We start from the raw sequence: 12,041 nt of genomic DNA on the forward strand, positions 1-12,041 counted from the left end.
ACAGAGACTGACATGCTGTCAGTAGCGCTCATGCCCTTGTAGTGTAGCCGAGGAATTCTTCTCGCCAATCTACCAAACTAGTTGATACAATGAACAACCAGAACAATTGATTGGCGGAAAGATGGAATCCCAACGATGAACCCAGAACCGCATTGGACAGGATACTGGGACGAGACGTCTTCTCAAGGTTTACAGGCAAGACCCCCAGACAACTGCAAGAAGAGCAACAATCACAATGGTGCAATTCTATGCAGAAATTGAAACATCAAGCGAGAAACCAAACACTAACCTGTGCAGTTCTTCAGAGTGTCAGAAATCCCCAGGAAGGAGAAGAAGTAATGTGGATGTGTTCGTGGCAAACCAAAATACGAAATGTCAAGGAATCAACCAGAAGTGAAGGCAAACAGGAAACAGGAGGTGGATCCGAGCAGATGTCCAAAGTGCAACACCTAACCCGACGGCACGAGGACGCCTAAAGGTACATTAAGGCAGTCTCTAGTCCGTGTACCAGTGGTGCAAAGTTCCAATGCAGGAGTAGGAACCGCAAGCGGGACACAGTACAAAAACTGGCTGGCAAAGCAAGGTAGGTCCGGTGGCGGTCCGAGGTCGAAGAGCAGGGCTGGCAGCAAAAGTACAAGGAGTAAGCAAGGCAGGTCCGGTGGCGGTCCGAGGTCGAATTGCAGGGCTGGTAGCTAAAGTACAAAGGAGTAAGCAAGGCAGGTCCGGTGGCAGTCCGAGGTCAAAGAGCAAGGCTGGCAGTAAAAGTACAAGGGGGCAAAACAAGGCAGGTCCGGTGGCAGTCCGAGGTCTAGGAACACGGGGAAAACAAGGCAGGGAAGACAAGGAAAGAACCTGGATACGAGGAATAGCAAGCCGCTAGAATACAGGATTCAGAAGCGCCGGCATAATGTACAGGCGTGGCTTAAATAGGAATAACATGAGCACAATACGTCCTTCAGCCTGCACGGTGAACCCTGAATGCCGTGATAGGACGCCATCGTCTCCATGCCAACCTCCAAGCTCCCGGCAGACGAGGTCTTAAAGGGGCCGTAACCACCGTTCTTTGGCAAGTACGAGATCCATACGTATTACGTCTCGTGGAAGCCGTGGAAGCCGGATAATTACGGCGTCCTAACACCGATGAGTTCTGCCAATACTTGACAGTTTCCTTCCCCAAAGAGGCCCCCACCTTCCGAGATTTCCAAAAACGGGACAACAAAACTGGGGCATGTAGGTTCTCAGATGGTTCCCAGGTACGATCCTCCGGACCATACCCCTTCCAGTCAACATAGTAGTGTCTTCTACAGTTCCGAACCTTGGTGTCTAAGATCGCTGAAACCTCGTACTCCACAGCACCCCGAACCTTAACAGGCGGAGGATGAGAGGGGAGTCGAGTATCGTGACGGCATGGTTTAATCAAAGACACGTGGAATACAGGGTGAAGTTTCCATGAACGCGGGAGAACCAAACGCACCACTGCCGGGTTAATGACATGCGATATAGCATATGGACCGATGAAACATGGGAGTAACTTCCTCTGACCAGGCAAGCGTAAATTGCGAGTTGATAACCACACGTTCATGCCTGGGTGATATACCGGAGCGGGGGTACGATGCCGGTCTGCATAAACCTTGGTCCTGTTTTGAGCCTCCACCAACTGTCGTTTGACCTGGACATGGGTGCTGGAGATGTCCCTAACACAGGCAAGAGCAGCAGGGTTATGAGTCGGCAATTCAGGGGCAAGAGGCAAGGAACGCGGATGTTGTCCATAAAGGGCAAAGAAAGGAGAAACCTGCGTAGCAGTGTGAAGCGAATTGTTATAAGCAAATTCGGCCATTGACAGTACAGAAAGCCAATCGTCCTGGCGCTGAAAGGTAAGACATCTTATATACTGTTCCATAGTGGCATTCAGGCGTTCGGTCTGCCCATCCGTCGGAGGATGGTAGGCACTCGAAAACCGAGCTTCAATACCTAATGCACCTGACAAGGCTCTCCAAAAACGTGAAGTAAACTGAGGACCACAGTCGGAGATGATCAGAGAAGGAAGACCAAACAACCTAAAAACGTTCCGCAGAAAGAGATCCGCCAGTTTAGGAGCAGTAGGGATCCCCTGACAAGGTACAAACAGTGCCATTTTAGTAAAATAGTCGATGACCACCCATATAGTGTCAAAACCTTCCACCACAGGTAGTTCCACAACGAAATCCATGGAAATGGAGGACCAAGGGCGATCTGGAAGAGGCATAGGTTGTAGCAAACCCACGGGTTTGCCATGTGATGTCTTACACTGAGCACAAACCGAACATATATTTATGTAATCAGTGACATCCTGCAATAAAGACGGCCACCAACACCATCTTTTTAGTAGATCAACAGTCTTCCTAATACCTGGATGAGCAGCCAGAGACGAATCAAGACACCATTGTATAGCAGTACGTCGCATCCCCGGAGTAGGCAGGAATATTTTACCCTGGTTATAGGGTAGTGAATTCACGATCTCCAGTCTGTATTTGGCTACTTCTGGCGGATCGTTTCGAAGCCATTTCTGTATAAAGGACTTAAGTGATGGACGTAAGGAGCAACCACACACCACCTGAGTGGGTAACAAAGGTGCACCAGTGGCTTGAGAGGATTTGGCGGGTCCATGTTAACGAGAGAGAACATCCGCTTTAGAATTCTGAGAACCAGGACGATAGGAAATAGTGAAATCAAACATCGAAAACAACTCATGCCAACGAGCATGCCGTGCAGTAGTGCACTTCACTGACTGAAGAGCCAAGAGATTCCTATGATCCGTGAACGCCTGGACAAGCACTCGAGAACCCAACAAATGATGCCTCCAAACCAGGAAGGCATCCCGGATAGCCAACAATTCGCGCTCCGTGATAGTATAATTCCTTTCATAAGGGGTTAACTTCCTCGAATGAAAGGCTACTGGATGTAAACCTGCATCATCTGGGCAATGCTGAGACAGGATAGCACCCAAAGCGACATCCGAAGCATCAGCCTCGACTATGAACGGTTGGGTTCGGTCCGGATGTTGGAGCACAGGTGCTGAGGTGAAGGCAGACTTCAGACAATCAAAAGCCTGTTGAGCTTCCCCATTCCAATGAAAGGATATCTTAGAACTAGTCAGGGCCGTAAGGGGACAAACAATGGCTGAAAAGTTTTGAACGAAACGTCTGTAAAAGTTCACAAATCCTAAAAAGGATTGTAACGCCTTCAGATTGTTGGGAACCGGCCAATCCAGAATGGCAGAGACCTTAGATCTGCTCATCTGAACCCCTTTGTTGGTGATGTTATAGCCAAGGAATTCAACCTCTTGTACGTGGAAGAGGCACTTTTCCAGTTTAGCATACAGATGATTGTCCCACAGACATTGTAAGACTCTACTGACATGAACAACATGGGTTTCATAGTTGGGGGAGTAGATCAGGATGTCATCCAGATAAACAATCAAATATTGATCCAACATGTCATGAAAGACTTCATTGATGAAGAACTGGAAAGTGGCCGGGGCGTTACTTAGACCAAAGGGCATTACAGTGTATTCGTATAGACCGTATTTGGTTTTAAAGGCGGTCTTCCATTCATCCCCTTCACGTATGCGTACTAGGTTGTACGCCCAACGTAAGTCTAGCTTCGAAAAGATTTTGGCCGAGCCGAGCTGATCGAGCAAGACCGATATCAGGGGAATCGGGTATTGGTTCCTGACCGTAACAGCATTCAAGGCCCGATAATCAATGCAAGCGCGAAGGTCTCCCTCCTTCTTTGGAACAAAAAACAGAGGGGAAGCTGCCGGAGAACGCGAAGGCCGAATGAAGCCTGATTTTAAGGATTTGTCGATATATTCTTTAAGGATGACATCCTCCTTGGGTGTTAACGAATAAATCCGACCAGATGGTATCTTGGCCCCTGGAACCAATTCTATAGGACAATCAAAAGGCCTGTGGGGAGGAAGGATTTCTGCCCCACCTGCGTCAAAGACATCCAGATACTCTAGATACTCTGGGGGTAATTGAGTGTTAATAACAGCCCCTATGGTGGAGGCAGAATCCATGAGTGCATGGCTTGGGCTAGAGGTTTTCTGAACTGATGTCAAACAGAACTGGTCACAATGTTCTGAAAGGAAACTCACTTCCCCCGAATGCCATTCCACCACTGGGTTGTGTAGTTTCAACCAAGGAAGCCCCAGGATAACTTTAAGCTGTGGGGCGGCAATCAGATCAAAAGAGATTTCTTCAGTGTGCCCACATTCCGTCCTCATGACCAAAGTAGCAGTACGTTCAGTCACAGGACCAGAAACCAGGGATGAGCCATCGACCACATTCACGACCTCGGGGCAGTCTTTGGAAACAATCTGTATACCCAACTCTCGAGCGTAAGCACCGTCAATATAGTTACCCGTGGCACCTGAATCCAAAACAACTGGAACCACCCGCCTACCGAGGGAGGTGGAAGCAAGAGTGACAGATATACAGTAGGGTGTAGACATGAGGGGGTCACTGCAAGAACCACCCGGCAACTGAACCCCCTCTATTGCCGGGCTTTCGCGTTTCCCTGTTTTCTAACGGGTTTCTTAGTGCATGATCGTAGTAAATGATCCGATGACCCACAATAGAAACAAAGACCATTCTTTTTTCTGTGTTCCCTTGTTTCTGCTGACAAAGGTCCCCGCAATGCTCCGATTTGCATTGGTTCTGATGACCCGGTGGCAGGCGTGGAAGTGGTGGTCGTAAGAGGAGGAAGCGGCCTCTGTTCCCCCTTCTCTCTGCTTGTCTAGAGTCAATCTGCAATACTAGATCAATCAACTCAGGGAAAGCGGTAGGGATTACAGGTACTGTGGATAGTGTATCTTTAAGGGAATCAGACAACCCTTTATAAAATAGGTTTGCCTTCTTTTCCTCTGGCCAATTAGTTTTGGCAACCAATTGATTAAACTTGGCTAAGTATGCCAAAAGGGTTGAAGTCCCCTTCTGTAAACCCAACAATTGTAAATCTGTGGCTTGCGTGGCATACCGCGTATCAAAAACCCGACTCATAGCCTCAATCAAAGCGTCACAATTGTACAAGAGGTGACTACCCTCTTCCAGTTGTGGATTGGCCCATGCTGCCGCCGTACCACCCAAGTGTGACAACAAGAAGGCCGCTTTTGTGGTTGAATCCGGAAACGAGGCTGGCCTACATAGAAAGTGTAACCTGCACTGATTAAGGAAGGTTCGGTAAGCCTTAGGGTCACCCAAAAACCGCTCTGGCGGAGCCAGGGGAAACTGAGCAGTCATGTACACTGGCCCAGTGTCAGAACGGGCAGGAGGTAGCCCAGAACCCGATGCCACAGCGGGCGAAGGCGCCCCCGCACCGGTGGGCAGAAAACCAGCCTGCAGCTCATCAATGCGTCTTTCGGTGGCAGCATGAGCATTAGCCATTTCATTGCGTAAATCCGCCACCAGTTGCATGATGGCTGTCAAAGACTCATCGGCATCCATTTATATAGAAGGCTTCTGAATATGTCAGTAGCGCTCTTGCCCTCGTAGTGTAGCCGAGGAATTCTTCTCGCCAATCTACCGAACTAGTTGATACAATGAACAACCAAACAATTGATTGGCGAAAAGATGGAATGCCAACGATGAACCCAGAACCGCATTGGACAGGATACTGGGACGAGACGTCTTCTCAAGGTGTACAGGCAAGACCCCCAGACAACTGCAAGAAGCGCAACAATCACAATGGTGCAATTCTATGCAGAAATTCAAATATCAAGAGAGAAACCAAACACTAACCTGTACAGTTCTTCAGAGTGTCAGAAATCCCCAGGAAGGAGAAGAAGTAATGTGGATGTGTTCGTGGCAAACCAAAATACGAAATGTCAAGGAATCAACCAGAAGTGAAGGCAAACATGAAACAGGAGGTGGATCCGAGCAGATGTCCAAAGTGCAACACCTAACCCGACGGCACGAGGACGCCTAAAGGTACATTAAGGCAGTCTCTAGTCCGTGTACCAGTGGTGCAAAGTTCCAATGCAGGAGTAGGAACCGCAAGCGGGACACAGTACAAAAACAGGCTGGCAAAGCAAGGTAGGTCCGGTGGCGGTCCGAGGTCGAAGAGCAGGGCTGGCAGCAAAAGTACAAGGAGTAAGCAAGGCAGGTCCGGTGGCGGTCCGAGGTCAAAGAGCAAGGCTGGCAGTAAAAGTACAAGGGGCAAAACAAGGCAGGTCCGGTGGCAGTCCGAGGTCTAGGAACACGGGGAAAACAAGGCAGAGAAGACAAGGAAAGAACCTGGATACGAGGAATAGCAAGCCGCTAGAATACAGGATTCAGAAGCGCCGGCATAACGTACAGGCGTCGCTTAAATAGGAATCACATGAGCACAATACGTCCTTCAACGTGCACGGTGAAACCTGAATGCCGTGATAGGACGCCATTGTCTCCATGCCAACCTCCAAGCTCCCGGCAGACGAGGTCTTAAAGGGGCCGTAACCACCGTTCTTTGGCAAGTACGAGATCCATACGTATTACGTCTCGTGGAAGCCGTGGAAGCCAGATAATTACGGCGTCCTAACACTGATGAGTTCTGTCAATACTTTACACATGCTCTCATGTGTCCATTCCGCATAGGGCTCCCCATGTTGCATTTAAACACATACACCAACCGTGTGCTTCACACATTACTGGTCTCACATGCATGACCATGATGTCCCTGCACACAAACATGCGTACATGGCCTATGCCACACATACAGGCAAGTATCAGACAACCAGCACACTGCAACATGCCCTGTCTCACACAGCAATGCTTGGCCACTTACCGCTCGACTCCAGACGGGTCTGCCTCTCAAGGATCTGGGCATGGAGCGCTGGGTGTACGCGTTCCAGGACCCTCATCTGGATGGTACTCATGCTGCCCCGGCGCCCCCCACGAGGCGCCGGGCCTTCATGAGGGTCCTGGACCTCAAGTCCTCCCAGCGCTTCTTGACTTGCTTGATGTTGCGGGTTGCCACCCCCTCCGCGTTGATGGCAACCACAAAGTCGTCCAGATCCTGTCCTGTCCTTCCTTGTCGGCGCATGATGATCCGAAGAGGGCATCATAATGCCCCAGGACAAGCTCCACCAGGACACCAACTTCCTTCTGACTGAAGCTGGTGGCCCTCTGCCCCTCTGGCTGGGGGTCGCCAGTGGTCTCGGATGGTGTTTGCCCCGACATGGCGACCCCCGAGGCAGGCGTGGGTGGGCAACTGGGTCCTGGGGCTGTGCTGTGGAGCGATGGTATCCCAGTCGGGAGTCTTCTGTTCCAGCAGGGGTGGACACAGCAACTGGACCCCTGCAGATGGCTGATGTGCAGGCACCAAATGGCAGGGCACGGTGGCAGCAGGCAGGCAGGCAGCAGCAGATGGCTCGTGGGAGGCTGCTCGGGGCTCTCGGGGGCAGTAATTCGGCCTTTTGGGCAGGAGCGTGGTCTTCCGTGTGCTTACGCGTGGCCAGCTTGATACGGAGTGATTTGGAACGTGAAAATTCTGCACGTTAGCGTGTAAGTCGAGGAAAGGCCCTTAGCACGTAAGCGCGTCAGCACGCATACGCGATTCCATTGGACCAAAGGCCCTTAGCGCGTAAGCGCGTCAGCACGCATACACGATTCCATTGGACCAAATGCCCTTAGCGCGTAAGCGCGTCTGTGACGTATTGCGCACGGGCGTTGCCCTGGAAGGGCTTGAAGATCCCACGTGGATTTCCATTGCTCTGTACGTGCTTTTCGTGGGGTGCAGTACGTGTTTTTTGCAGGCGTTGGGGTTCACACGCTATTACTTCACAGCGGGTGGGTGTTGGCTACGCGTTCTTCTACACGCAAGGCAGACGGTGAGTGGTACCCTGCTCCCCCAGGCCCGATCGCATGTAAAACCACCCGCGAGCACCTGAAATACACGTACCCCGCCCCCCCAGGCCCGATCGTGTGTGAAACCACCTCGAGCACCTGAAATACACGTACCCCGCTCCCCCAAGCCCAATCGCGGGTGAAAACACCTGCGCACCCCTGAAATACACGTACCCCGCTCCCCCAGGCCCGATTGCGTGTGAAAACACCTGCGCACCCCTGAAATACACATACCCCGCTCCCCCAGGCCAGATCGCATGTGAAAACACCTGCGCACCCCTGAAATACACGCACCCCGCTCCCCAAGGCCCGATCGCGTGTAAAACTTCTCGCGCACCCCTGAAATACACGTACCCAGGACAATCGCGTGTAAAACTTCTCGCGCACCCCTGAAATACACGTACCCAGGCCAATCACATGTGAAACTTCTCGCGCACCCCTGAAATACACGTACCACGCTCCCCCAGGCCCGATCGCGTGTTAAAATTCCCGTGAGCCCCTGAAATACACGTACCCCGCTCCCCCAGGCCCGATCGCATGTAAAACTTCCCGCGCACCCACGAAATACATGCACACGCTATTATTCACACAGCGGGTGTCCGTGTTTGTCGCGTATCCCTTTGCACGTCATTGGTCCTAGAGGGCCACAGTATGGGACTTTCATCAGAGCTGTGTATACGTGCTTTTTGTTAGCACACATTTTGGCGCACATTTTTTTCATGCACAGGGACGCTAATGCCTGCTTTCGTGTGGCGTACGTGTATGGGCCTGTGCGTGTCTTTGCCCGTGCGCTGGTTTGCCCTATTCGATTCCATGAATACGTGTTGTAGGCGAGCGTGTGGGCGTTCCGCGCACTTGCCTCCTGTACTTCCCCCGTGACACCCACATTTTCACGAGTTGTTCCCCATTCCGCGTGTCACGCCCCGTGTTCCGCCTACTTTTGTTATGTGCGCCGCACTATGTGCGCTTTCGCTGTGGCCTTAGCGCACGCCATTAGATGACCTGTGCGCCGGAGTGCGCTGCACACTTTTTCAGCGCACATCCCTGATTTTACTCGCGCACGGACTTCCATGAATAGATGTGCGATGGTTTCCCTGCGATATTCGCACTTGCACTGCGATTTTCGCTCTTTCACTGCGAATCGCATGTTTTCGCAAGCTTGCGCCGAAATTTTCGGCGCACATTAATTCCATGAATCGGCCTGAAAGTTTTTTCACTGAATTTCATAGGTTTTTAGTAGCGCAACTTAACCATAATGTCCCTTTAACAAAGTTTTTTCATTGAATTTCATAGGTTTTTATTAGTGCAACTTAACCATAACGTCCCTGTAACATTTTTTTTTTCACTAAATTTTAAAGGTTTTTATTAGTGCAACGTCACTATAACATCCTCTTCAATAGATGAAGACCACTAACATCTTATGTCCTCAAAGTGGGAACGCCAGGTGGTAAAAACAAAAAAAAAAGATTTTCCTTCCGACGTAGGAAGGAAAATCTTTTACCAAGATGGCCACCATGGAAAGGGAAGGCGGGGTGTATAAAGAACACAACAGGGCATGAGCGGGGGCTGGGGGGGAACAGGGGAGACACATGGGCATGAGCGGGGGTGAGAGGGAACAGGGTACAAACGGTGCATGAGCAGTGGGTGGGGGGAAAAGGAAGGAAACACGGGGCATGAGCGGTGGTGGGGGGAACACGAGTTAGACACAGGGCATGAGCAGCGGGTGGGGAGGAACATGAGGGAGACACGGGGTATGAGCGGGGGGTGGGGAGGAACACGAGGGAGACACGGGGCATGAGCGGGGGGTGGGGGGTAACACGAGGGAAACACGGGGCATGAGCGGGGGGTGGGGGGAACACAAGGGAGACACGGGGCATGAGCAGGGGGTGGGGGGCAACAGGAGAGAGACACGGGGCATGAGCGGGGGGTGGGGAGAACAAGAGACAGACACGGGGCATGAGCGGGGGGGTGGGGAGAACAGGAGACAGACACGGGGCATGAGCAGGGGATGGGGGAACAGGAGACAGATACGGGGCATGAGCGGGGGTGGGGAGAACAGGAGACAGACACGGGGCATGAGCGGGGGGGCAACAGGAGACAGACACGGGCATGAGCGGGGGTGGGGGGCAACAGGAGAGAGAGACGGGGCATGAGCGGAGTGGGGTGGTACAGGAGACAGACACGGGGCATGGGTGGGGCAACAGAAGACAGACACGGGGCATGAGCGGGGGGTGGGGGGAACAGGAGACAGACACGGGGCATGAGCGGGGGGTGGGGGGAACAGAAGACAGACACGGGGCATGAGCGGGGGAGTGGGGGGCAACAGGAGAGAGACACGGGGCATGAGCGAGGGGTGGGGGGTACAGGAGACAGACACGGGGCATGAGCAGGGGGTGTGGGGCAACAGGAGAGAGACACGGGGCATGAGCGGGGTGTGGGGTTGTACAGGAGACAGACACGGGGCATGAGCGGGGGGTGGGGGGCAACAGGAGAGAGACACGGGACATGAGCGGGTGGGGGGAACAGGAGACAGACACGGGGCATGAGCGGGGGGGCAACAGGAGACAGACACGGGGCATGAGCGGGGGCTGGGGGGGTACAGGAGACAGACACGGGGCATGAAAGGGGGGTGGGGTGGCGACAGGAGACAGACACGGGGCATGAGCAGGGGGTGGGGGGCAACAGGAGAGAGAAACGGGGCATGAGCGGGGGGCGGGGGAACAGGAGACAGACACAGGGCATGAGCGGGGGGTGGGGGGATCAACAGAGTCAGACACAGGGCATGAGCGGGGGGCAACAGGAGACAGACACGGGGCATGAGCGGGGGGTGGGGGGCAACAGGAGACAGACACAGGGCATGAGCGGGGGGTAGGGGGAACAGGAGACAGACACGGAGCATGAGCTGGGGGTGGGGAGAACAGGAGACAGACACGGGGCATGAGCAGGGGGTGGGGGGCAACAGGAGACAGACACGGGGCATGAGCGGGGGGTGGGGGGCAACAGGAGAGACACAGGGCATGAGCGGGGGGTGGGGGGCAACAGGAGAGACACGGGGCATGAGCGGGGGGTGGGGGGGAACACAAGGGAGACACGGGGCATGAGCGGGGGGTGCGGGGCAACAGGAGACAGACACGGGGCATGAGTGGGAGTGGGGGGTGGGGCCAACAGGAGAGAGACACGGGGCATGAGAGAGGGGTGGGGAGAACAAGAGACAGACACGGGGCATGAGTGGGGGGATGGGGAGAACAGGAGACAGACACGGGCATGAGCGGGGGATGGGGGAACAGGAGACAGATACGGGGCATGAGCGGGGGTGGGGAGAACCGGAGACAGACACGGAGCATGAGCGGAGGGTGGGGGGCAACAGGAAACAGACAAGGGGCATGAGCAGGGGGGTGGGGGGCAACACGAGAGAGACACGGGGCATGAGCGGAGTGGGGGGGTACAGGAGACAGACACGGGGCATGGGTGGGGCAACAGAAGACAGACACGGGGCATGAGTGGGGGGTGGAGGGAACAGGAGACAGACACGGGGCATGAGCGGGGGGGTGGGGGGAACAGAAGACAGACACGGGGCATGAGCGGGGGAGTGGGGGGCAACAGGAGAGAGACATGGGGCATGAGCGAGGGGTTGGGGGTACAGGAGACAGACATGGGGCATGAGCAGGGGGTGGTGGGTGTCACGCCACTTTTGGGGAGACCGGGGTCCGTTGCACCCGCTCCCTCTCCCACCTCCTGGCGGATCTACCCGCGCTTTCGCGCTTGGGCGTTCGCCGGGGGGAGAGGTGCTGGGGCCGGTGCTAGAGGGCTGCGGCGCATGCGCGGGAAACCACTGTTTCGGTTCCGCGCATGCGCCGTAGATTGGGCCTCCGCGCTGAGAAGGGCTTGCCTTCCCAGCCTCGTTCTGGGTCCGCCGGCGCTCGGAGACGAAACGGCCTGCGTTTCAGGCCTCGCGAGTACCGGCGGCCCATAAGAGGAACCGCGAGCAGTAGCAATTCACGTCTCAACGTGGTGCTACGGTCGTGTTGCTCGCTCCTGCTTCTTGTGGTTCCTGTTCCCTGTGCCTGGTCTTGCTTCAGCTCCAGCCTTCTCTTTGGTCTCCCTGCCTTGCTGGTCCCCAGCCTGCCTGGTTCCCAGTCTCCTGTTACCTGCTTGGGTTCTCCTTGGCTCCTGTCT

The sequence above is a fragment of the Ambystoma mexicanum genome, chromosome 2q (genome assembly GCF_040938575.1).
Source record: "Ambystoma mexicanum isolate Mex_15411 chromosome 2q, UKY_AmexF1_1, whole genome shotgun sequence".
NCBI lineage: Eukaryota > Metazoa > Chordata > Amphibia > Caudata > Ambystomatidae > Ambystoma > Ambystoma mexicanum.